Below are 27,083 nucleotides of genomic sequence, written 5' to 3' on the forward strand. Positions count from 1 at the left end.
CTGTTTGTGTCATCTTTGATTGCATTCATCAGTGTCTTACAGTTTTCTGAATACAGATCTTTTACATCCTTAGGTAGGTTTATTCTGAAGTATTTTATTCTTTTTGATGCAATGGTGAATAGGATTGTTTCCTTTATTTCTCTTTCTGATCTTTCATTGTTATTGTATAGGAATGCAAGAGATTTCTGTGTATTAATTTTGTAACCTGCTACTTTACCACATTCATTGATTAGGTCTAGTAATTTTCTGGTGACATCTTTAGGATTCTCTATGTATAGTATCATGTCATCTACATAGAGTGACAGTTTTACTTCTTCTTTTCCAATCTGGATTCTTTTATTTCTTTTTTTTCTCTAATTGTCATGGCTAGGACTTCCAAAACTCTGTTGAATAATAGTGGCGAGAGTGGACAACCTTGTCTTTTTTCTGATCTGACAGGAAATGCTTTCACATTTTCACCATTGAGAATGATATTTGCTGTGGGTTTGTCATATATGCTCTTTATTATTTTGAGGTAGGTTCCCTTTATGCCCACGTTCTGGAGAGTTTTTATCATAAATTGGTGTTGAACTTCTCAAAAGCTTTTTCTGTATCTACTGAGATGATCATATGGTTTTTATTCTTCAGTTTGTTAATATGGTGTATCACATTGATTGATTTGCATATATTGAAGAATCCTTGCATCCTTGAGATAAATCCCACTTGGTCATGGGGTATGATCCTTTTAATGTGTTATTAGATTCTGTGTGCTAGTATTTTCTTGAGGATTTTTGCATCTATATTCATCAGTGATGTTGGTCTGTAATTTTCTTTTTCTTTAGTATCTGTGTCTGGTTTTGGTATCAAGATTGTGGTGGCCTCATAGAATGAGTTTGGGAGTGCTCCTCCCTCTGCAATTTTTTGGAAGAGTTTGAGAAGGATGGGTGTTATCTCTTCTCTAAATGTTTGATAGAATTCACCTGTGAAGCCACCGTCTTGGGCTTTTGTTTGTTGGAAGATTTTTAATCACAGTTTCAGTTTCATTACTTGTGATTGGTTTGTTCATATTTTCTATTTCTTCCTGGTTCAGTCTTGGAAAGTTATACCTTTCTAAGAATTTGTCCATTTATTCCAGGTTGTCCATTTTATTGACATGGATTTGCTTGTAGTAGTCTCTTATGATGCTTTGTATTTCTGTGGTGTCCATTGTAACTTTTCCATTTTCATTTCTAACTTTTTTGATTTGAGTCCTCTCCCTCTTTTTCTTGATGAGTCTGGCTAAAGGTTTATCAATTTTGTTTATCTTCTCAAAGAGCCAGCTTTTAGTTTTATTGATCTTTGCTATTGTTTTCTTTGTTTCTATTGCATTTATTTCTGCTCTTATCTTTATGATTTCTTTCCATCTACTAACTTTGGTTTTCTTTGTTCTTCTTTCTCTAGTTCCTTTAGGTGTAAATTTAGATTGTTTATGTGAGGTTTATCTTGTTTCTTGAGGAAGGATTAAACTTCCTTCTTAGAGCTGTTGTGCTGCATCCCATAGGTTTTGGATCATCATGTTTTGTTGTAATTTGTCTTGAGGTATGTTTTGATTTCCTCTTTGACTTCTTCAGTGACCTCTTGGTTATTTAGTAATGCATTGTTTAGCCTCCATGTGTTTGTGGTTTTTACGTTTTTTTCCCTGTAATTGATTTCTAATCTCATAGCGTTGTGTTCAGAAAAAATGCTTGATATGATTTCAATTTCTTAAATTTACCGAGGCTTGATTTGTGACACAAGATGTGATTTATCCTGGAGAATGTTCCATGTGCACTTGAGAAGAAAGTGTAATCTGCTGTTTTTGAATGGTATGTCCTATAAATATTATTGAATCTCTCTGGTCTATTGTGTCATTTCAAGCTTGTGTTTCCTTATTAATTATCTGTGTGGATGATCTTTCCATTGGTGTAAGTGAGGTGTTAAGTCCTCCACAATTTTTGTGTTACTGTCAGTTTCCTCTTTTATAGCTGTTAAGCATATGCCTTATGTATTGAATTGCTCCTATGTTGGGTGCATATATATTCATAATTGTTATATCTTCTTCTTGGATTGATCCCTTGATTTTTATGTATGTAGTGTCTTGTTTTGTCTCTTGTAACATTCTTTTTCTTTAAGTCTACTTTACCTGATATGAATATTGCTACTCCAGCTTTCTTTTGATTTCCATTTATAGGAAATATCCTTTTCCATCCCCTCACTTTCAGTCTGTATGTGTCTCTAGGTCTAAAGTGGGTCTCATGTAGATAGCATATATATGAATTTTGTTTTTGTATCCATTCAGTGAGCCTGTGTCTTTTGGTTGCAGCATTTAATCCATTCACTTTTAAGGTAATTATCAATATGTATGTTCCTATTACCACCTTCTTAACTGTTATTGGTGAGTTTTATTCTAGGTCCTTTTCTTCTCTTGTATTTCCCACTTAGAGAAGTTCCTTTAGCATTTGTTGTAGAGCTGGTTTGGTGATGCTGAATTCTCTTAGCTTTTGCTGGTCTGTAAAGCTTTTGATTTCTCCATTGAATCTGAATGAGATCCTTGATGGATAGAGTAATCTTGGTTGTCGGTTTTTCCCTTTCATCACTTCAAATATATTGTGCCACTCCCTTCTTGCTTGTAAAGTTTCTGCTGAGAAATATGCTGTTAACCTTAGGGGAGTTCCCTTGTATGTTATGTGTTATTTTTCCCTTGTTGCTTTCAGTAATTTTTCTTTGTCTTTAATTTTTGTCAATTTGATTGCTATGTGTCTCGGTGTGTTTCTCCTTGGGTTTATCCCGCCTGGGACTCTCTGCACTTCCTGGACTTGGGTGGTTATTCTCTTTCCCATGTTAGGGAAGTTTTCAAATATATATCTTCAAATATTTTCTCAGGTTCTTTCTCTCTCTCTTCTCCTTCTGGAACCCTTATCATGTGCATGTTGTTGCATTTAATGTTGTCCCAGAGGTCTCTTAGGCTGTCTTCATTTCTTTTCATTCTTTTTTCTTGGTTTGTTCAATGGCAGTGAATTCCACCATTCTGTCTTCCAGGTCACTTATCAGTTCTTCTGCCTCAGTTATTCTGTTATTGGTTCCGTCTAGTGTATTTTTCATTTCAGTTATTATATTGTTCATCTTTGTTTGTTTTTCCTTTAATTCTTCTAGGTCTTTGTTAAACATTTCTTCCATCTTCTCAATCTTTGCCTCTATTCTTTTTCCGTGGTCCTAGATCATCTTCACTATCATTATTCTGAATTATTTTTCTAGAAGGTTGCCTATCTCCACTTCATTTAGTTGTTTTTCTGGAGTTTTATCTTGTTCCTTCATCTGTACATAGTCCTCTGCCTTTTCATTTTGTCTTTCTGTGAATGTGGTTTCATTCCACAGGCTGCAGAATTGTAGTTCTTCTTGCTTCTGCTCTCTGCCCTCTGGTGGATGAGGCTATCTAAGAGGCTTGTGCAAGCTTCCTGATGGGTGGTCCTTGTGGTGGGTAGATCTGGGTGTTTTTCTGGTGAGCAGAGTTCCTTAAAACTTAATCCACTTGTCTGCTGATGGATGGGGCTGCATTTCCTTCCTGTTGGTTGTTTGGCCTGAGGTGAACCAGCACTGGTGGCTACCCAGCTCTTTGGTGGGGCTAATGGTGGTGGACTGTGGGAGGGCTCTCACCAAGGAGTACTTCCCAGAACTTCTGCTGCCAGTGTTCTTGTCCCCATGGTAAGCCACAGCCACCCCCTTCCTCTGCAGGAGACCTTACAACACTAGCAGGTAGGTCTGGTTCAGTCTCCTATGGGGTCACTGCTCCATCCCCTTGTGTTCTTATATGCATACTACTTTGTGTGTGCCCTCCAAGCATGGAGTCTCTGTTTCCCCCTGTCCTGTCAGAGTCCTGAAATCAAATACCCCTAGACTTCAAAATCTGATTCTCTAGGAATTCGTCCTCTCATTGCTGGACCCCCAGGATGAGAAGCCTGACATGGGGCTCAGAACATTCACTCTAGTGGGTGGACTTCTGTGGTATAAGTGTTCTCCAGTTTGTGAGTCACCCACCCAGCATTTATGGGATTTGATTTTATTGTGATTATGCCTCTCCTACCAACTCATTGCAGCTTCTCCTTTGTCTTTGGGTGTGAGGTATCTTTTTTGGTGAGTTCCAGTGTCTTCCTGTTGATGATTGTTCAGCAATTATTTGTGATTCTGGTGCTCTTGCAAGAGGGAGTGAGAGCATGTCCTTCCACTCTGCCATCTTGAACCAATCTCAGGGTTGGGTTTCAATACACATTCTTGCCCTGTTTTGTTGTTGTTGTATCTATTTTTGTTTCCTTTGCTTTCTTTTTCTGTATTCCTGTTGATTAATTGATCTTTTTTTTATGGTTGTATGTTTTTTTCAAATTACCTTTTTAGTTATACACCTTGTTTTATTTTTTTAGTGGTTATTATACCGTTTGTGAAACACATCTTTAATTTATCCCAATCTACCTTCAAATAATAAATCAGCATTGTCTAAAAATATTAAAAAGTACACTCTTATTTTTCCCTTCTCATTATCCTTGTGCTTTTCTGTCACATATGTCCCTTCTACATATGTGATTAACGTTACAGTACATTTTTATTAATTTTACCTTAAGCAGCCAATTATTTATAAAAGAGAGTTAAAAATAAAGAATTGTATTTTATGTTTCTCACATATTTACCATTTTGACACTGTTTATTATTTTACACATATTCAAATTTCTATTTAACATCTATTTACCATTTCTTAGAATGCAGTTTTGCCAGTAATTAATGCTCTCACCTCTTGCTGGTTTGGAATGATTTTTATGTCATCTTCATTTTTGTAAGATATTTCCAGTGAATACAGGCATAACTCATTTTATTACACTTCCCTTTATTTCACTTTGCAGATACTGCATTTTTCACATATTGAATGTTTTTGCCAACCCTGCATCAAGCAAGTCTATTGCCGCCATTTTTCCAATTACATTTGCTCACTTCATGTATCTGTGTTGCATTTTGTTAATTCTCACAGTACTTCAAACTTTTTTCATTGTTATTATATTTGTTATGGTGATATGTGATCAGTGATCTTTGAAGTTACTACTAAGACTAGCTGAAGGCTCAGATGATGGTTAACAATTTTTAGCAATAAATAATTTTTAATTAAGGTATGTACATTTTTAGACATAATGCTATTGCACACTTTATAGAGTACAGTGTAGTGTAAACATAACTTTTACATGCACTGGAAAACCCAAAAAAACTGTGTGATTAACTTAATTGTGATATTTGCTTTATTATGTTGGTCTAGAACTGAACCCACAATATTTCTGAGGTATTTAATTTTACAATGACAAGGTTATGCTTTGTTTTGTTTTTCAGTACTGCAAAGACTGTCCTTGGACATATATGTATAATTTCTGATAAAACATTTGCTGTAATTTTTTTTGTTTGTTTCTCTGTGTGTGGCATTTCCTTTTGTTCTGGCTCTTTTGAAATCTATCTCTTCATCAATGTGTTGTTAGCAAGTTGCCATGTGCTTTGGTATGTCTTTAATTATATGATCCTTCTGCTTCAGGTTTGTTAGGCTCCTTGGATCTCTAAAGATATGTTGCCTTTTGAATCCTAGATTTGGAATTGACACAGCATCACTCCTGCCACTTTTTAGTAAGTGAAAGGGTTGTTATTTAAACCCAGCTTTATCAGACATGTAAAGTTCATTAAAAGAAGACACCAAGATTAAAAGTTAAAAGAAAATTTAAATATTCATGTTTGTGCATTTGATAGCAAGTTATTTAATCCTCTTACTGTACTCGTCTTTGAAATATGGATGTTTGTTCCAAGAAGTTCAGGAAGTAATAATATTAAATGTTAAAATTAGATATTTAGTTAATATTTACTAAATGTGTTTTTGTAATTCCTTTGTATTATTCCATTACATTATTGAGAATGTCTCTGTAAAATTGTAAATATAGGATTCTTTAGTTTAAGGCAGACATACCACATATTTATTGAGGATTCTTCCATTCAAAAAATATCAGAAACAACCCTGGTATAGATGTGAGACACAAAGTGAAGAGCAAATTAGTCCTGACATCTGCTTTCATGGAGATTACAGCTGTAAGCACATATTGATTGAATAATTACTTAAGTAATTTTGATAAGAACTTTAAAGAAAATCATGAGAGCACAAATCAGGGGACATATGACGAAGTCTGGAAATTAGAAAAGTTTCCCTGAGGAAGTGATATCTCTGATAAAATTTATTGGGCAAGTAAGAGGTAATCTGGCAAAGTGAGGAGAGATAAACAACTTTGTGCAATCCTTAAAATAAGACAGAGGAATGGCACAAATAAGGTCAATGTGAGTGGTCAGCCAAGAGGGAAAGAGAGACTGATTAACAAGTATTCTGCAGAAATAGACAGAAACCAGATCATATGAAACATTGTAAAGGAATAAAATATTTTGATTTTTATATTAAGATATGTGAAGACTGTTAACAAAGAAAGAGAAGCAACCTGAGTACATCTGAATTAAAAATAATAATAATCTTTGGCTGCAACGTAACTGAGAGATGGAAAGGGTCAAGGACCTTTTTACCAAAAAAATTTTTCCATGCATTATCATTTTTGATGTCATTCTACCTATTATATTTATTACAGTATCTATTCTAATATATAGTTTATATAGTATTGTATTATACTTTATTATATTATTATATTTTCATTATATTTAACATATATTAAAATATTTATATTTAACATTTTGAATGGGAAGTTTGATTTCATTTATTTTTAACTTTAAGTATTTATGTGTCACTTTAAAATTCCAATTTTATGAAAATAATCATATTTCAATGAGTAAAATAGCATCACCTCATATTATAACATGCCTCTTTGAAGCTTCATATGAAATTATATTTGGATTTAGAAGAATTGGCTCTATGCCTGTGAAAACCAGGAGAGGAAATATTCTGTCACCCTTATAGAGTCACCAAGGCAGTACATAACTTGCCAAGAGATCAATTTCGTTACTGAAAAATGTGTAAGCTATTCTTAAAACAAATGATCATGGTATATCCTTCAACTTCTGAGTTTCATATTAAAAAGTAAATCTTGCTGTAAAATAAACCCGCCTTGTCACAAAGTAAAATTTGAATATATTTTCATATGTATCTAATTTGTTACATTCAATTATCATAAGAAACCTCAAGGATTCCCGTAGTTATCCAATAACCCAGATAACAGCCAAAGGAATAAAGACAATCTTAAAAAGATTCAAAGCCATTCCTAACATTTCTGTAATTATTTTTAGCATAATAGATTATAAGGTCATCTCAAAATTGTAAAGTTTTACCTACTGCTACTAATGAAAATCAGAAAAGTTAAGTAACTTGTCTAAAGTTACAAAGATTTAAGGATCTGGTGTAAGATTACAAAGGTTTTGCCAAAGCAAAATTTCAGGTAACATGCCACTTCCTGGACAATAACAATTCCTTGTGATTAGAAAGCTATTGCATTTTATATTGCCTGCTTGGAGATTCATAAGGATTAGACTGTTAAGAGCTTGGATACGTTCTAAAGTTATAATACCTGTTTAACTTTATGTTAACACATTTGTTTTATTTTGTTTAAGCTTTATACAAAATTATTTGACAATTAATTTCAGTTTTTTTTAATAACATCTATCAGATTGTTCATTGTGTGGGAGAAAAAGTTCTGTTAAATGCACTGCAGGAAAATTGATTTATTATTTATCCATAATTTATGGAACAAATGGAACACTAGTCTCAAGATTTATCTTACCAAACTATAATAATAATAGCTTAAAAGACTAATAGATAATTTGTAATTTCTTACATGGATTTTGAGTAATTAAACAAGAATAAAATATCCTGCAGGGCAGAGATCATTTATTTTTTACCTCCTTTAACACCTGGTAAACTGCCAGGCTCTTAAATGGAACTCAAAGATTATTTTTCATTATGAATTTAAAATTTGGCAAAGCATTAAAACCCAAATAGGACCTAACTGTTTCTGTTTTATTTCTATAATTATTTTAATTAATACCATTAACTCTCAGATTTCTTTAGTATTCATTACTTGCCTCAACTATAAAAAGTAGTATTTCTAACATAAGATTCTGTTATATTTAGTGGTGCATTTTAATATTAATCCCCAAGTTCAAGGGTGCTGCATGTCACCAGATGTGGATCTATATTTTTATTTGTGTGTGCTTTCCATACTGTAAGAAATAAAATATAAATGAGTTTAGCCTTCTTGCTCCTTTATTACTTAACCTCCACTCAAGCAATATTATACTGAATAAAATGTCCTGGACCAGGAATCAGGAAGTGGGGGTTCTATATCTGATTCTGCCCTATGTAATTATGTTATATAAATCAAGTTAATTCTGTTTCTGGAATCACTGTTTCTTCTTCTGCAATTGGGGTTAATGCTGCTCTGTTTAACTTACATTGTTGTAAGACAGCAAATGAGACAATGATTAATGAAAAAGAAAGTAATGTACCAATATCTTTACAAATGGAAAGTGTTATTATATATTTGTATTTTCAGGATGCTTATTATTTGTGAATTGTGGTTGTTTCTGTAAAAATTATTTTTTAAAGCATGTTCTCCAGAAGTCGTGCATTTCTAACAGATGCTTTTAGGGTAACATTTACAAGATGGCTTTTAAGACTTTGGGATGGAGAAGTGGATTAATGTGAAAAGAGCACCAGGGGTTGAGTGGGAGTGGGGAGGTGAGTCGGATTTCTTCCCACTGCAGGCTGGCTTGTCCTCCAAACACACACTTCAGAATGTTGCTGCCCATTATCTGACAGTTTGCATGGAGCTGAGGTTATAGTCCTATTCGTTCACCCCCATGACAAACATGGGTGTGTCTGGAGAGGGTGCACAGATGACCGCACACTGGGCACCTGCCTAGATACGGGCCTAGCAAATGTGCACAGGTGTCATGAGGTGCTTTGAGTGCCACACCCCCCGGGCAGCCCTGGGCACTTCTCCCCCACTTACTGTAGTTTCCTCTAATGACAGGTACATCCCTGTGGCCTCCACCACAATGGGGCTGCCAATGGAATTCCAGGAGATGTCTTTGGGCTGCTTGCTGGGGAGGGGAGGCAGCACCATGAGTCAGTCTCTCCCCTGCATGACCTCCTCTTCATAGTCCATGGCCTTCACCATTTGAAAGGTTGACCAGACAACTTCCTGCCTGGTCAACTGTTCCCCCCAATCCCACACATCTCTACCTGCCCCAGATGGGTCCAACCCTGCTGGTCTTACCTCTCATCCCTAACCCCCTTAGTGGGCCACTTTTCTTTTCTTGGCTGTACCTGCTATGCCTGGCTACAAGCCGCCACATTTCCAACTCAGCCCACAAGCGCCCCCCCCACACACAACCAGGGGACCATCTAGACTACTCCCAGTCAGGTCAGGCCCTTTCTATATATGCTGCCCAGGATGTAGACCCTGGGAGGGCAAAACCTGCCTTGCTGCTTTAGGCTCCAGCCCTGGCAACCTTGTCACAGCCCTCCTAGCCCTCTTCTCTTTATTACTCAGCTTCTGCAACAGGGATCCTGCTACCAGAGGCCAGACAAGTCCCTGAAATCACACACCACATCCAGAGAGCAGCTCCCAAGCCTTGAGGCAGCCCTGGGGCCAGCATTGGCTGGTGGTTCATATTGGAAAAGTAAAGAAAATTTTCTGTTTCCTGTTCTATAAATATACATTTTTCACTTGATATCTTATCAAATGTTTTCGTTTGAAACATATTAAACATCTAGTATTGCTGTTTTCTACTTGGCTTTAGCAAACAAACAATAAAAGAATAAACTCTAAAATAATTAAAGTATTTCTAAGATAAAATTTTATATATCTTTTACCAATCAGCTTCTTTCACCTTGCTTTGATTAAGTATATTGAAGCATGTTTCTTACTTGTCTGCTTATAAGATTTCCCATGAGGTTTGTCTTTCTAAAAGGAAGAAAATTTGTGAGATGAAACCCGGATGAGCAGAAAAGGAAATCTACTAATTCTAATAATTCTATAAAATTTTTAAAGAGGTTAAAAATTTATTTCCATAAAATTTTTAAAGAGGTTAATTTTTTTTAAATAAAAGGAAGAAATTCTCCTTAAATCCTTTTATACTTTATTTGTCCTTCATCAGTTTCTTCTTCTCATCCCTGGATCCTCCCCCAAATTATTTTACCCAGTGTCTCAAAAGGACCAAAATTAGTTGTTGTTTTTTTTTTTTGATATTTGTTCTTCTATTTTATTTCTCCACTTCTGCTTTAATGAATAATATCAACATTCTCAGAAATTGGGACACTTTTGAATTCATAAGAGAAACTACCTATTTGCAAAGGATCCAAGCACTGTCATAAAGTTTGTTCCATAATGATGTGTCAGTGTGTCATTTACATGATTCACATGGGGTTGGATGGCTGTTATTGAGGATTTCACCCTGGCAGTCTAGAATGGGGAAACTCATTTTAGGCGAGTTATAGCTCACATGACTAACATGTGAATTTCTTATTCATGTTAGCAAAGAATAACATGGAGGATGTGTAAGCACAAAATAAATTAGGTTATAACAAAACTCAGAGAGGAAATTGACTAATTTTAAATGCCATTGATATGCATATGGTAATTCTTGGCACAGGTCTTTAAATATTAATAGGTTACCAGCTTCCTTAAGAGATTAATGTATTACAAATCCTCCTGCTTTTAGAATGTTTCAAGGTTCCTTTTTTCTATTAGCAAGAGAAGATTTTAATAAAGCAAGATGCAAACTTTCTACTGGTGCTCTGAGCCAAGTAAAATACCATTAGCACAGTAGAGCCTTTTTCTAGATACTTCTACTTGTTTTCTGGAAAGGGTAAATTTGTCTAGTTCCACCTATTGCCTTCACCGTGCTTCCCCTGTCTTTCCTAGAGTTTGTTGCAGGATTTGATTCACTCTTTGTCTCCAGACATATTATGTAAATAGCAATTGTCTGTAATGATAAGTAATCAAATTCCATCTTTTACAGGGAAAGTTCATCAAAGGCATTTCTCTCGTCCTTTGAGTAATATATAAAGCTTTTTTTTTTTTCTTCCATCTTGGGAAACATGTACAGATACAAGTGTTAGAATCAATAATGAATTTGATGAGAAATGACAGAATTATAACAATGATGAGTTCGTTTTTACCATCTGTTACAGACGTGCCTGAGTTCATCTTCTGCTTTAACCGTCAATTTTTAATGTTATTTTTATTCTCGATTTCTTAAACATTAAAAATTAAATGAAGAAACTCTGTAATGACAGAATTTACTCATTATTTAGCTTGTTTAATTATACTAAAATAAAACTGTAAGCAAGAATATCATAAATTATTCTATCAGTTTTAGGATTTGTGAATAAAACTTTTCTTATTCAATTTTAGGAACTTCTTTTAAATAGGATGGCATGTTAGTCAGTTAATAAATATTTACTTACAATGTGTCAGACACTGCCCTACATATCAGGAAGTTGAACAAGATAGAGCTTATAAGTTCCTTATAATGGTAAATAGAGAAAATGACAAATTTATGGACTGAGTATCTACTGCTTTATAGAACCACAACCTTCTTTGGGGGCTCTCTTCTAACTTCTGTGTTGACTGAGAAAAATTAAATACAAATGTCCTTCTTCAAGTATTGAAAACAATCTAGTTACAGCTTGCCCTATCAACTCCCAGTAAAGTCAAAGTGGGCATGTGACCTGAGCTTGGCCAGTTGGGTCCTTAGCACTCAAACCTTGAGTGAACAACAAAGGGAAAGACAAAGCAGCAGTGATTCATTCACCCAATGCCTGCACCTTGACTGAGCTGTTCCTTACTCTCTCCATCTGAACTCTCTGGAGGCTCTCTGGATCCTTCTCGTATTGAGGCCTGCTTTAACCAGCCTTTCTATCCATCCCGTGCGTTCCTTATTTCTTTCCAATGAATTCAGTTTTGCTTAAGTTGACTCAAAATTTTTTTTTTTACTTTTTGTAATTGAAGCACAAAATTTCCATTTTTTCTAATTGAGAACAGAAAATAGATAGAAAGATTAAAATATTCCAGACTTTCTTATTACCAATGAGTGAAGACTTTAAAATGTCTCCCTCTCAGTTCCTGCCAGCACTTGTACTAGAAATATCATATTTCTCACTATGTTTTTATCATACATTTATGAGCAAAACATTTCCACTCCAGTCCATAGTCATATTTGGGTGCTTTGAGCTTTCATAGTATAAAATAGAAAAAAATTTAATTGCTTCAAAGTAGCAGGTCTCGAACAAGCTTGATCAATTTAGAAGAAAATAAAGAGTGTGATCCCCCAGGAATACAAAATGTTTATGAAACAAAAAATAAAACTACTTGAAAGTAGCAGAATGTGTTTAAGCAGGTGGTGGAGTATTTCCTATTGAAGGAATGAGACTATGACACATAAAAATTGTGAGTTTGTGGCTTTTTATACCTGAAGGTGCTTTCACTTCCATCAGATCTTTCAGAGAAACCCACAATTTCCTAGATTTAGGTGGTGAGGACAGGGTTCTGAATTAGCAGACCTGATGGAAAAACCCTGGGAATGGGATCAAAACCCTAAGTATAAACTCTGCCCAGCTCCTTAACTGAACCCCAAACTATGAATGTGTGGACAGCACAGTCGGGAGAAAGGAGTCTATATCTGGAAAATCTAACTACCCCAGGGACACTTGTTAGTTTGCATCTCTTTGGTTAGGTAGGATCCCCCACCTTCTGTGTTAGCTTAGCCAGCAGAATGACGGAAGTTAGAAAAGACTTCAAAGCATATATTATGAGTATCTTCAAAGAAACATTAGAAATCATATTTAAATTATTAAAAGAAATATGGTTTAACAGCTTTTACAAACCATAAACTTCTTCCATTTTAAGTGGATATTTTGATGATGTCTAGTGAATTTATAATTACACAACCATCACCACAATCTAGTTATAGATCACTTCCATCACACCACAGAGTTCACTCTGTCTTTTGCAGTCAATCATCCTGCCCATTCCCTGTCCTAGACAAATAATCTGCTCTCATTTTCTGGAAATTTGCCTTCCCTAGAAATTTCATATAAATGAAATTATTCATTTTGTAGTTTTTTTGTCTGGCTATTATTTTACTTAAAATATCATTGAGATTCTTTCATGTTTTAGCATTTCTGATTTTATACCACATTTTGTTTATCCATTTACCAGTTGATGGACATTTAGATTGTTTTCTGGTTTTGACTATTATAAATAATGCTGTTATACTCATTCATATTCAAGAATTTGTGGCCAAATATTTTCTTTTCTTTTGAAGGGAGGAATTCTTGGATTGTATGTTGCTATACAATATTTTTAACTTTTTCAGAAAAGGCCAAATGGTAGTCCAAGGTGGTTGTGCTATTTTACATCCTCACCTGATTCTCCACATCTTTGCCACCATCTGTTACCATCAGCTCTCGATTATAACCATTTTATTAGATGTGTAATGGTATCTCACTGTGGTTGTAATTTGAATTTCCCTAGTGACTAATGATGTTGAACATTTCCCATGTGCTTATTAGCTACTGACTTATGTATAGACAAGATATCTATATATTATCAACTAATAATTTAAACATAAAATCAAGGAAGCTTTCATTTTACAATAGCATCAAACAAATAAAATAATTGGGAATAAATGTAACAAAAGAAGTGTAAGATATGTACCCTGGAAACAACAAAACATTGTTGAGAGAAAGTAAAGAAAATCTAAAGAAATTGAGAGACATACCATGTTCATGGGTTGGAAAACTCTGTATTACTAAGATGACAGCTGTCTCTCAAATTGATCTATGGGACTCAATGTAATATCTGTCAAAGTCCCAGCAGGATTTATGTAGAACTTTTCAAGATGATCCCAAAATTGTTATGGAAGTGCACAGGAACAAGAATAGCTAGTATTAGTTTTTAAAAGATGAATAAAATTATAAAACTTACATTATTCTATTTCAAAGCTGATTATAAAACTCCAGTATTCAAAACACTGATGTATTAGCATAATGATAGATCTATATTCTGTATGCAAATCCTCTGTCAGATACATGATTTTCTATTGTTTCCTTCCAATCTGTGGCTTGCTTTGTCTTCTCATTTTCAAAGGTAAATAGATAGATAAATTGATTTTTGTATATTAATCTTGTATCCTGACACATTTGAAGAAGGCAGATGTCACTGCCTTGTTCCTGACCTTAGAAGGAAATCATTCATTTGCATGATCAAGTATGACTTAGGTGTAATTTTTTCATAAGTATCATGTCAGAATGATGAAGTTCCTTTCCTTTCCTAGTTTATTGAGAGTTTTTATCATAAATGGATATTTAATTTTACCAAAACTTTTTGTGTCTGTTGGGGTGGTCAGGGTTTTTTTCTCCCTATATTCTCTCAAGGTGGTTTGCTGTATTAATTTTGGATGTTAAAACAAACTTACTTTCCTAAGATACTTGCTAATTTTTATTAAAATCTACTAACATTTTGTCAAGTATTTTTGTGTTTGTGTTCATAAGGGATATTGCTCTGTTTTTTATGTTTTGATGTAGTTTTTATTGTGATACTTTTTCCTGGCTTTGGTGATACTAGTCTCATAAAATAAATTGGTAAACAGTGTCTCAATATACTTTTTAAGCACTGTTATTATTTCTTTCTTAAATATTTGATAGAATTCACCAGTGAAGTCATCTGAGCCTGGAGTTTTTATTCAATATCTGCATTGTTAATAGGCTTATTCACTTTTTTTAATTTCTTGAGTCAATTTTTATATCTTTCTAAGAATTTTGCCATTTATCAAATTTGTTTGCATAAAGAGGTTCATAATAATCTATTAATTTTTTTTTAATTTCCATCAGGTTGGTAGTGATGTATGTTCTTTAACTGGATATATTGATAATTTGTGTCTTCTATTTTTCTTCATCAAATTAAGATTTTTTCAATTTTGTTGATTTTTTCAGTAACTTGATTTTACTGATTTACTGCATTCTTTTTCTATTTTCTCTTTTATTGGTTTATGCCATATAGTAGTTATCTTCTACATGATAGCTTCATTACATATTTCCTCCACATTGCATATACCATCTACAAGATTATCTTCAAACAGAAATTAAAATTCAAATGTAAACTTCAAATTTTCATTTCAATATTTGAATTTTTAATGATTATTTGAATAAAATTTTTGTTAAGATAGAATTCAAATAATTAAGTTGATCAGTACTGTCTGGCAGCATAATTGCTGCCTTCCCTCTTCAACCAAGCTTTTTCATCATTCTTTGACCCCTACTAACACTAAATTTATTTCTAGTTAAAAAATTGAAATTCTTTGCTTAATATTATTTTTCCTATGTTATACAATAAACACAATAAAGTCATAAAGTATTCATATATTGCTTTAATGGATATGATTTTTAAAGTGCTTTCTACAGAGGAAGCGTACAATGATATTTTATTTATTGATAGAATAATGAATATAATTGAAATGGGAAGATAAGAAAATCACACTAATGACATCAAAGAAAAAATTTTATACAATATTGGAAATTAGAAACAAGTTTGAAATTTTAGATTATTTTTTATAAAAAGAAAGTAAAAAGTGTCAAGTGGCAGCACTGCCAATCCAATCATGTCCAATTGTTCTTTGTTGTTCCTGATACCACACGTTATTCACTTTGACACCAAAACTCACTCTGGTGTTATAATGACTCTGGGCCCAACCAAATTTCTGTTGTTAAGAATGTGAAGTAGCAATAAGACAACTGGACAATGATCAGTTAAATGGCATTTTTCTATATGCCAAGAATTGTGAGACTTGTCACTTAAATCTTAGTTACAGAAAAAAAAATAAATCATTGACAGATACTACAGCTCTATAGGGAAATTGAATCACAAGAGAGAAGAGATTCACATAAATTAATTGAGTCATATAATACAAATAGTCCAGAATTGACTAAGATAATACAAATAGTCCAAGAGAAAATCATACCTATAAGAGATTTCAACCATTCATTTGAAAGAAAAGGACTCTTCTATTGAAAAGAAAATATATTATAGATTGGGCAGGGAGAAAGGTGATCACTGAATAATAGAATACCTTGACCAAGAAGCTATCTATATATCTTCTTTGGAGAAATGTCTACTTAGGTCTTCCACCTATTTTTTTAAATATCTTTATTGGAATATAATTGCTTTACAATGGTGTTCCCCACATTTTTGGATTCAGTTGTTTGTTTTTTTGATATTAAGCTGCATGAACTGCTTGTGTATTTTGGAGATTAATCTCGTCAGGTGCTCTGTTTGCAAATATTTTCTCCCATCCTGAGGGCTGTCTTTTCATCTTGTTTATGGTTTCTTTCACTCTGAAGAAGCTTTTAAGTTTCATTAGGTCCCATTTGTTTATTTTTGTTTTATTTCCATTTCTCTAGGAGGTGGGTCAATAAAAGACCTTGTGGTGATTTATGTCATAGAGTGTTCTGCCTATGTTTTCCTTGAAGAGTTTTATCGTGTCTGATCTTACATTTAGGTCTTTAATCCATTTTGAGTTTATTTTTCTGTATGGTGTTAGGGAGTGTTCTAATTTCATTCTTTTATATGGAGCTGTCCAATATTCCCAGCACCATTTATTGAAGAGACTGTCTTTTCTCCATTGTAAATTCTTGCCCCCATTATCAAAGATAAGGTGACCATATGTGCATGGGTTTATCTCTGCGCTTTCTATCCTGTTCCATTGATCTATATTTCTGTTTCTGTGCCAGTACCATACTGTCTTGATTACTGTAGCTTTGTAGTATAGTCTGAAGTCAGGGAACCTGATTCCTCCAGCTCTGTTTTTCTTTATCAAAATTGCTTTGGCTATTCGGGGTGTTTTTTGTTCCATACAAATTGTGAAATGTTTTGTTCTAGTTCTGTAAAAAATTCCATTGGTAGTTTGATAGGGATTGCACTGAATCTGTAGATTGCTATGTGTAGTATAGTCATTTTCACAATGTTGAAATTCTTCCCATCCAAGAACATGGTTTATCTCTCCTTGTGTTTGTATCATCTTTAATTTCTTCAGTAGTTGTTCTGTAGGAGTTGTTCCACATGTAGTTGTATTTCTGATATATTTGTGGGGAGGAAGGTGATCTCCACATCTTACTCCTCTGCCATCTTGAAGGTCTCACAGCTCCTCCTTTATTGACACAAAATCACAGCTAGAATACTTTATATTCTCACAGACAATCATGACCAAGATTCAAATAAATAAGTTAATAAGTAAATAACTATGTATGTAATCAATTTTAGATTTTTTCCAATGTTAGATTGGAATATATTAGCATATACATATGTATATACTTATATACATATTTATATAGTTTGAATATATGTATAGTTAGAATGTGTTTTTCATGTGTTTATGTTACTATATAAATTCACTTTCCATCCATTCTCAAGAGGATATCATTCCCTAAGGAGAAAGAGAAATGTTATTTCTTGTTTTGAGATATAATGTAAGGTAAAATCTACATCCCATCATTAATTTTAATGGATTTTCTTCTATTCCCTATGCATAATTTGTACAAATTGACTATTTCAATACATTACTACAAATCTATAGATTTATACAATACACAGTAGACTTCCATGCCTGTAAGTGTTCTCTGGCATCTGGATTTCACTCTGTGAATGGCCAGAGAATCATCAGCACCACTCCCCTTCTTGGCTTTCCCCAGAACAGCCCTCATGCAATGACTAAGGGAATTTACTCTATAAATACACAGCTTTCTTGCACCTCAAGTGGGATAACTCTCAAAGATTTATTCTGCAGTGACTCCCAGAGTCCATCAGTATGATTGTTTTTTAGCTAGCTACAATAATAAATATCTTGATAATGCACACTATTCTAAGCTAAGAGTCCCCTTCAAGAACAGAGGACTGGGGCTTCCCTGGTGGTTCAGTGGTTAAGAATCCACCTGCCAATGCAGGGGACATGGTTTTGAGCCCTGCACCTGGAAGATCCCACATGCCACGGAGCAGCTTGAGCCCACGTGCTGCAACTAATGAAGCCCATGCACCCAGAGCCCATGCTCCAGAACAAGAGAATCCACTGCAATGAGAAGCCCAAGAACCACAAGGAAGAGTAGCCTGCGCTGCCACAACTAAAGAAAGCTTGCACGCAGCAATGAAGACCCAACACAGCCAAAAAAAAAAAAAAAAAAAAAGGAAAAAAAGAACACAGGACTTATTCCTCCAGTTGCTTGGACATTTGTCAGCTGGAATTCCTCAGCTGTCAGCCATCTGGAGAATTTGTCCTTGGATAAAGATTGGTGCTTCTCTCAATGTTAATCCCTTCTTTGTGGCAACTGTATCCAATAGTAGAAAATACAGACATTGAAGACTCATTTTATTGCACTCAAGTCAGAAAAATCTAAAGGATGATAATATTACTCTTCCTTTAAAATTTTCTGCATATCAATCTCCACCCAGGGCTTCTTTTCCAGAACAGGCATTCTCTAAGTTTGGAGACAAGAGTAGTCTGAGAGAGAAGATGCTGAGGTGGGATATTGCAACTGATTAGCTCCCAGCCACCTGTTAATGAGGACTTCATTCTTTGTTATAGGAGGGAGATAGATATCCCCTAAGACAATTTCAAAATGTACCATAGAACCTTCACTGATGGTGAAGTAGAGTAGTATAGCAGTGGAAAGAACTGTGCTAATGAGGGCAATGTATTAGGTCTTCATTAAGCAAAGGAAGAATTGTAATTATAAGGACAATGGGATAGGATAACGTTGGCCATTGATGCTTTGGAAAAATACTTTAAGAAAGGCTGTAAGTGATTAATTGGCAATTAAAAGCCAAGTATGATAGCCAGAGAGCCTCATTAGTAGTAAATAAAAAGATGCTCATTGTCTTCAGTCAAGGGAAGCGGAAGCTGAGGGACAAGCCAGAGACTTAATCATTGATGTAGAAAAACTCCAAAGAAAGTTAAAATCTCAATCTAGGCAGATTGGTTATGCCAAGATCAGGTCCTGCTTAGGAAGAATGGGGCTAAGTAATAGGATGAGGACATCTAGGTTGGCATTGCACTTTGGAATATGGTGGAACAAGGTATTAGAGGCTGAGAGAAGTGATTATGTTAAAGTGGATTTCATGTAAGGCTGCGAAACTCATGAAATGCCTTTGTTCCATGAGAGTGCTTAGAGGACATACTGCTTACTGAAGGAAAAACAACATATTGATGAGAAGGGCAACACTATCACTAGGAAGCTCAGTAAAGGCTTCCCTCTCTAGGCTATGGTTGACCAGAAAAGATGCTGATATAGGACTGGGTTCATTAGTAACAATGGGAATAATGGGACCCAAAACAAGAGAGGTCGAGTTTTGGTACTTGAAGATCAGAAGTCATGTCATTTGCCTACTCACTCTTCATATCTTTTATTATAATATAAAGTCCTTTCCAGCTAACTATCTTAACCTAGGTATCTATCTTAACCTTAAGAACTCCATTTACTGTTAGCCATCATCATAGATTCTTACAAGTTAACCTCCCTCCTTTCTATCCTTGCCCTTGCTCATTAAGGCCGTTATGATGATTATACCCAGTTCACTCTGAAGATAGTGGTGCTGCCACCCAGCCTTTGCTATTCCAGAATTCTATGTTAACAGTAGGAAATCCAGTTCCAAGACAGTATACTCTGCTCTCAGCCTCATCCTATAGAGCGCAACTACTACTGAGCTCAACGATAATGCTAGAGTCCTCTCACTAGTACATTTCTTAACACTTTAGTGAGGGGAGTAAGTCCTGTGATCACCCAACGGACACAGACACATGCTATTTTCCTGGGTCTTAATAGATTCATTCTAGCGTGCATACTTAACACTGCTTTTTGGTCCCTTCCTCAACCCTGTACCAAGGGAGACATGACATCTCCATTTCACTTAATGTGGGTCAACAATTTTTCCCAAACTTTCAGGAGGCAACCCAAGAATATATTAGGACTAGCTCCAGGTGCCCTTGGCAGGATGTTAAATCCTGAGCCATGGGAGCATGCTCTGATATCAACAAACTGTCCTTCATCCAGGTTTAAATTTTGGCCCTCCAGACTAGCAATCTCAAGATCTATTTGAAAGCATACTCTGTGAGTTCCTGCCAGTACACATTATCCAGATTTCTGTAGCTCCTTTATGAACATTCTTCCTTTTCTTAGTAGAACATGCTGAGAATTGACCCAATAAATATGAGATGATGCTCATTATTTCTAGAAATTAGAGATGTATGTTTCAACATATTAAAAAGATGCATCTTTTACCTGACTAGTTCACAAAGTGAAAAAAATGGAGACATAATAGTATTGAAAAGAGTGTGGAAAAAAAGGATACATATTGTCATTCACACAACTTAGTAGTTGCAATTTTTTTTGCAGTTTCTTTAAAGACCCAATGTGCAGGTTCCATCAAGTTTTAAAATGCACATAGTTTATTGATTCATTATTTCTAGGTGTATATTTCTCACAAGAAGTTGCACATGTGCCCAAAGACATATGCAATGATCTTCATTGCTAGAGTGACTGTAAAATCCAATAAATGAAAAGAATCTCAGTGTTCATTAATAGGTAAACAGTTAACCAGATAGAATAAAAGAAAAGAGAGGAGAAAGGATGAAAAGGAAGAAGAAAGGAAGGAAAGAAGGAAGGAAGGGAGAGAGGGAAACAAAAATTAAAACAGTGGGCTTCCCTGGTGGTGCAGTGGTTGAGAGTCCACCTGCTGATGCAGGAGACATGGGTTCATGCCCCGGTCCGGGAGGATCCCACATGCCGCATAGCGACTGGGCCCGTGAGACATGGCCGCTGAGCCTGTGCGTCTGGAGCCTTGCTCTACAACAGGAGAGACAACAACAGCAAGAGTCCCACATACCGCAAAAGAAAAAAAAAGAAAAAGTAAAACAGTATCATTCTTCTCACTAAATTTTCTTTTCCTTTAGAATATATATCTCAAGTTTTCTTTTGCTGTGCCATAATTTTCAGGATTTGTTATCATTGCTATTGTTGTTTATAAAATGTGTAAATTTTCCTTATTTTTTTTATACTCCGGAATAGTTTATGTAACAGTGGAATTACCTGATCTATTATAGATCATTAAAATACCCTGGGAAATTTCCTGTCTTATGGTTTTTCTGCTTTTGTTTTTGTTTCTGCCTGGTAATCTTTTATGTATTTCCAGTTCTTCTCTGGAAGTTTTCTGTTGAGACATTCTAACATTACTGAGGTAGTATTGTGGTAAAATATATTTTCTTCGATGTTTTCAAGGCTTTCAAATTTATATGCATAAAGTTGTTTAATATTGTCATTTTTTAAATGTTTATCTTTTGATGACAATTTTTCCTTTGCTATTTAAAATTTTTGTTTTGCTGTTTTTGCATTCTCCCTTGAAGCTTTCAGTGAAGTTGGCTAGGATTTTGACTGTTTATTCAATAGTTTTCCAAAAGTGCTTTATAATTATTTTAGTTAGCATTGTTTTCAAATCATTAGTTTTGATTTTTTATTAATTTATAATTTCTTCTTTTATTTTCCACTACTGATCTGTTATAAATTGAGTTTTTTGTTTAACCATTTTTTTCTCCTTTTGAATTGTAGAAGTATAGATTACTGTGAATCATTTCTAGACATTGATTTAGCAATGTCCTATAGATTCTCCCACATATGGCATTTTTATTTTTTTTCTAGATATTTTCAAATTTCATTTTTGTAACAATAGTTTTTTACTAGTATTTTTTAAATTTCCAATTCAAAGGAGATTTTTGTTGTTGTTGAGGTTGTTAATCAGTAGTTTTAGAAATGAATTTTAATTTTTATTACATTGTGATTAAATAGTGCTGGTTGTAAAATTTATATCTAGGGGATTATAGTTTCTCTTTTAATTAATATACTTTCAGTTTTTGTGAATATTCTGTGTGCAATTGAAAAGATATGTTTAACAGAGCTTGGGTTCAGAGTTAGATAAGTATCACTATTGATATCTACCATATTGATTATGCTGTTGGGTCTTTTACATCCTTATTAATATGTTGACAACTCAATCCATTTTGTTCTGAGAGAGGTGAGTTAACACCTCATATAATTATTGTGTTTGTGTATTTCTCCTTGCCTATCTGGTACTTTCTGTTACATGAATTGTATTGGTATGTTTTCTTCATGAATTGTAGCTTTTACCACTGTAAAATATCTTTCTTTGTCTTGTTTAATTATTTTTTGAGAGAGTTGTATTTTATCCTATGTCAAGATCATTATCCTATTTTATTTTAATTTTCATTTCCTGAATATCCTTGCACATCCTTTTATTTCTTTACTCTTATAGATTTTGTGATTTGTTTCATTTTATCTATGTCTTATCATGTAATATGAAGTATAAGATGGGGTTGGATTTTGCTTTGTTAGCAACCTATAAATATTTTTTTCTTTATTGGTAAGAACAGATCATTTATATTCATTAATAAGACCAATTTGTTGGCTTGAGTTAACTGTCCCTCTTTTTGGTTGTCATTGTATCCATTTGTATTTATAGTTTTTTTTTCAAAATTATAATTCTACTAATTAGCATTATAGATAGTGCTTTTAATATTTCATATATCCACACTACGTACAATAATTAAACCTCTTATCAATTTATTCCCCACTTTCTCTTTTTCCTCATTTATTTTAAAGTAATATTTTACTCCCAAGCTAATTCCTATGAGACAATCGGCAGTCTTTTTTCAGTTTTATTGAAGTATAATTGACAAATAAAAAAATGTGTATTAAAAAATTCCAAAATTCTGCTACTTTTACCCCTGTAATTTACTTTACATACAATTCAAAAATCCTGCCAGATATTTTGTTGAAGTTTGCTCTAGGTTTTTTCTTGGTTGTCTGAAGTTCATTCCTAGGGAGTGGCTCAAGAAGCACTCAAGAGAAAAATCCTTTAATTTTGACATGTTCATAACTTACTAAATATTGGTCTCTGGCCTTTATACTTAAAGTCAGTTTGGCTAAAATAAAAATCTTAGCTCGGGGGGCCCGGAGGAAGATGGCGGAAGAGTAAGACACGGAGATCACCTTCCTCCCCACAGATACATCAGAAATTCATCTACACGTGGAACAACTCCTACAGAACACCTACTGGACGCTGACAGAAGACCTCAGACCCCCCCCAAAAGGCAAGAAACTCCCCACATACCTGGGAAGGGCAAAAGAAAAAAAAGAATAAACAGAGACAATAGGATAGGGACGGGACCTGCACCAGTGGGAGGGAGCCGTGAAGGAGGGAAGGTTTCTACACACTACAAGCCCCTTCGTGGGAGGAGACTGCAGGTGGCGGAGGGGGAAAGCTTCGGAGTAGCGGAGGAGAGCACAGCAACAGGGGTGTGGAGGGCAAAGCGGAGAGATTCCGGCACAGAGGATCGGTGCCCTCAGGTACTCACCAGCCCGAGAGGCTTGTCTGCTCGGCCGCCGTGGCGGGGGGGCTGGGAGCTGAGGCTCGGGTATTGGCTTTCAGTCAGAGCACGGGGAGAGGACTGGGGCTGGTGGCAGGAAGAGAGCCTGAAGGGGTTAGTGCACCACGGCTAGCCCGGAGGGAGTCCGGGGAAAGGGTCTGGAGCTGCTGAAGAGGCAAGAGACTTTTTTCCCTTTTGTTTCCTGGTGCGAGAGGAGAGGGCATTAAGAGGGCTGCTTGGGGAAGCGCCGGAGAAAGGCGTGAGCCGCGGGTAAAGCGCGGACCTCGGAGACGGGCGTGGGCCACCGGAGCCGCCGCCGCCCACCGCCGACGCCGCCCGCCGACGCCGCCACGGGGCCTGTGTGCGAGCGCGGGTCACTGTCCGCCCCGCCTTCTGGGGGGCCTGTGCACCCCGCCACTGCCGGGGTCCCGAGACCCGGGGACGGCTTTCCAGGAAAAGCGCACGGAGTGCCACGGGCCGCTGCAACGTCACGCCAGCCTCTGCCGCCGCAGGCCCGCCCCACACTGCGCGCCCCTCCCTCCCCTCTGCCTGAGTGAGCCAGAGCCCCCGAATCAGCGGCTCCTTTAAACCCGTCCTGTCTGAGCGAAGAACGGACGCCCTCCTGCGACCTACGTGCAGAGGCGGGGCCAGGTCCAAGGCTGAGACCCGGGAGCTGTGAGAGCAGAGACAGGGAAATCTCTCTGTGCAGCCTCGGAGGTAGCGGATTAAAGCTCCACGGTCCATTTGATGTGCCCTGCGTCTGTGGAGTGCATGAATGAACAGCGAATCATCCCAAATTGAGGAAGTGGACTTTGAGGACAAGATTTAAGACTGTCCCCCCTTTTCCTCTTTTTACAATGAATTATTCCAAATTAAGGAGGTGGACTTAGAGAGCAAGATTTCAGACTTCTCGCCCCTTTCCTCTTTTTACAACGAATTATCCCAAATTGAGGAGGTGGACTTGGAGAGCAAGATTTTTGATTTTTCCCCCTGCTCTCTTTTTGTGAATGTGTATGTGTAATCTTCTGTGTAAGATTCTCTCTGTATAGCTTTGCTTCCACCATATGTCCCAGGGTTCTATCGGTCCGTTTTTTTTTTTCAATAATTACTTTCTAATTTTAATAACGCTACTATATTTCATACTTTATTCTATTTTACTTTACCTGCTCTTTCTTTTTTTCCTACCTTCCCTTCCTCCCTCCCTCCCTCCGCTCCTCCTTTCCTTCTTTTTCTTTCCTCCCTCCCTCCCACCCTTCTTCTTTCCACTTTCTTTTTCTTTCCTTCCTCCCTCCCTCCCTCCTGTCTTGCTTTCTTTCTTTCCTTCCTCCCTCCCTTCTTCCACTCACTCTTCCTTTTGCTTTTATTCCTCCCTCCCTCCCTCCTTTCTTTCCTTCTCTCTTTCCATCCTTCCTCCCTCCCTCCCTCCTTTCTTTCTTTCTTTCTTCCTTCCTTTCTTCCCTTCTTCCTTTCTTTCCCTCTCTCTTTCTTTCTTCTACTAATTCTTTCTTTCTGCTTTTTCTCCCTGTCATTCTGAGCCGGGTGGATGAAAGGCTCTTGGTGCTGCAGCCAGGAGTCAGTGCTGTGCCTCTGAAGTGGGAGAGCCAACTTCAAGACACGGGTCCACAAGAGATCTCCCAGCTCCACATAATATCAAGCAGCGAAAATCTCCCAGAGATCTCCATCCCAACACCAGCACCCAGCTTCAGTCAATGACCAGCAAGCTACAGTGCTGGTCACCCTATGCCAAGCAACTAGCAAGGCAGGAACACAACCCCACCCATTAGCAGAGAGGCTACCTAAAAACATAATAAGGCCATAGGCACCCCAAAACACACCACCAGACGTGGACCTGTCCACCAGAAAGACAAGATCGAGCCTCAACCACCAGAACACAGGCATTAGTCCCCCCCACCAGGAAGCCTACACAACCTACTGAAACAACCTTAGCCACTGGGGTCAGACACCATAAACAACGGGAACTACGAATCTGCAGCCGGCAAAAAGGAGACCCCAAACACAGTAACATAAGCAAAATGAGAAGACAGAAAAACACACAGCAGGTGAAGGAGCAAGATAAAAACCTACCAGACCTAACAAATGAAGAGGTAATAGGCAGTCTACCTGAAAAAGAATTCAGAATAATGATAGTAAAGCTGATCCAAGATTCTATTTCCAAGATCCATAATCTTGGAAATAGAATAGACAAAATGCAAGAAACAGTTAAGAAGGACCTAGAAGAACTAAAGATGAATCAAGCATCGATTAAAAACACAATAAATGAAATGAAAAATACTCTAGATGGGATCAATAGCAGAATAACTGAGGCAGAAGAACGGATAAGTGAGGTGGAAGATAAAATAGTGGAAATGACTGATGCAGAGCAAAATAAAGAAAAAAGAATGAAAAGAACAGAGGACAGTCTCAGAGACCTCTGGGACAACATTAATCGCACCAACATTCGAATTATAGGGGTTCCGGAAGAAGAAGAGAAAAAGAAAGGGACTGAGAAAATATTTGAAGAGATTATAGTTGAAAACTTCCCCAATATGGGAAAGGAAATAGTTAATCAAGTCCAGGAGGCACAGAGAGTCCCATACAGAATAAATCCAAGGAGAAATACACCAAGACACATATTAATCAAACTGTCAAAAATTAAACACAAAGAAATCATATTAAAAGCAGCAAGGCAAAAACAACAAATAACACACAAGGGAATCCCCATCAGGCTAACAGCTGATCTCTCAGCAGAAACTCAACAAGCCACAAGGGAGTGGCAGGACATAATTAAAGTGATGAAGGAGAGAAACCTGCAACCAAGATTACTCTACCCAGCAAGGATCTCATTCAGATTTGATGGAGAAATTAAAACGTTTACAGACAAGCAAAAGCTGAGAGAGTTCAGCACCACCAAACCAGCTTTACAACAAATGCTAAAGGAACTCCTCTAGGCAAGAAGCACAACAGAAGGAATATACCTACAATAATGAACCCAAAGCAATTAAGGAAATGGGAATAGGAACATACATATCAATAATTACCTTAAATGTAACTGGACTAAATGCTCCCACCAAAAGACACAGAGTGGCTGAATGGATACAAAAACAAGACCCATATATATGCTGTCTACAAGAGACCCACTTCAGACCTAGAGACACATACAGATTGAAAGTAAGGGGATGGAAAAAGATATTCCATGCAAATGGAAATCAAAAGAAAGCTGGAGTAGCAATTCTTATATCAGACAAAATAGACTTTAAAATAAAGACTATTAGAAGAGACAAAGAAGGACACTACATAATGATAAAGGGATCGATGCAAGAAGAAGATATAACAATTGTAAATATTTATGCACCCAACATAGGAGCACCTCAATACATAAGGCAAATACTAACAGCCATAAAAGGAGAAATCGACAGTAACACAATCATAGTAGGGGACTTTAACACCCCACTTTCACCAATGGACAGATCATCCAAAATAAAAATAAATAAGGAAACACAAGCTTTAAATGATACATTAAACAAGATGGACTTAGTTGATATTTATAGGACATTCCATCCAAAAACAACAGAATACACATTTTTCTCAAG

This window comes from Mesoplodon mirus, assembly GCF_964341445.2.
Source record: "Mesoplodon mirus genome assembly, chromosome: 17".
Lineage (NCBI taxonomy): Eukaryota > Metazoa > Chordata > Mammalia > Artiodactyla > Ziphiidae > Mesoplodon > Mesoplodon mirus.